This window comes from Camelina sativa, chromosome 8 (assembly GCF_000633955.1).
Source record: "Camelina sativa cultivar DH55 chromosome 8, Cs, whole genome shotgun sequence".
Taxonomy (NCBI): Eukaryota; Viridiplantae; Streptophyta; class Magnoliopsida; order Brassicales; family Brassicaceae; genus Camelina; species Camelina sativa.
In genome coordinates, this window is record NC_025692.1 from 5,654,276 (window position 1) to 5,655,124 (window position 849).

The window sequence follows — 849 nt, forward strand, 5'->3', positions numbered from 1 at the left end:
TGAAAAATATACGATATTTCTATAGAAAAATCGTTGGTTTTTATCGTATATTAAAATGTTATATGACTCAGATTACAAGAAGCTATAGGAACCCTCTAACATAATGTAGTTGTTTAAGTAAGCAGATACATTTTGCTAAAACTTTATGCTACAAGTTTTAATAATCACTAGCCAAAATTTTAAACATATATTTTTCTGCGTTTTTCTATTTTAGATTAATGGTATGTGTTGAAACATTTACTCAAACCATTTACCTAAGAAAATAAACATAATATTCATGACAAAATTTTGTTGTTATTTTTGAAAGTTAAAACTATTGATGTTGGGAGTTGGTTTTCATCCCAAAAATAGGTCCTGCCAATGAATATCTGCAAAACCCAAATAAATTGATTGGGTTCTCAGAATGTGAATGAGGGTATTTTGGTCATTTCGATGGACAAACCGACATAATATTTTATATATACGTGTGACACTCTGTTTTGCGAAATTGTTTAAAGAATTGATTTGACCACTTATGTCACCAAAGTGCACTTATCTTTTCGGTCAAAAGTCCTAAGATAACTCCAGAATTAAGAGTGCTTATGCTGGAGTAGTCTCAAAATGGGTGACATTTCGGGAAGTGATTGTCGGAATTGTGCGAGTGAGGACAAAACACAAGGNGCTGGTGGTTGTGTATTGTTTGCTTGAATCGAATCGAGAGGAAGACATTGTTGTTGTTGAGTTTTTAGGGATCCAGATCGGAGAAGATGAAGAAGAGAGGATTATTTGGGATCTGGATCGGAGTTATGAGAGAGACTAATTGGAGGAGGAAGAGGAAGGCGAAGACTTCATAATATTCATAATTCACTC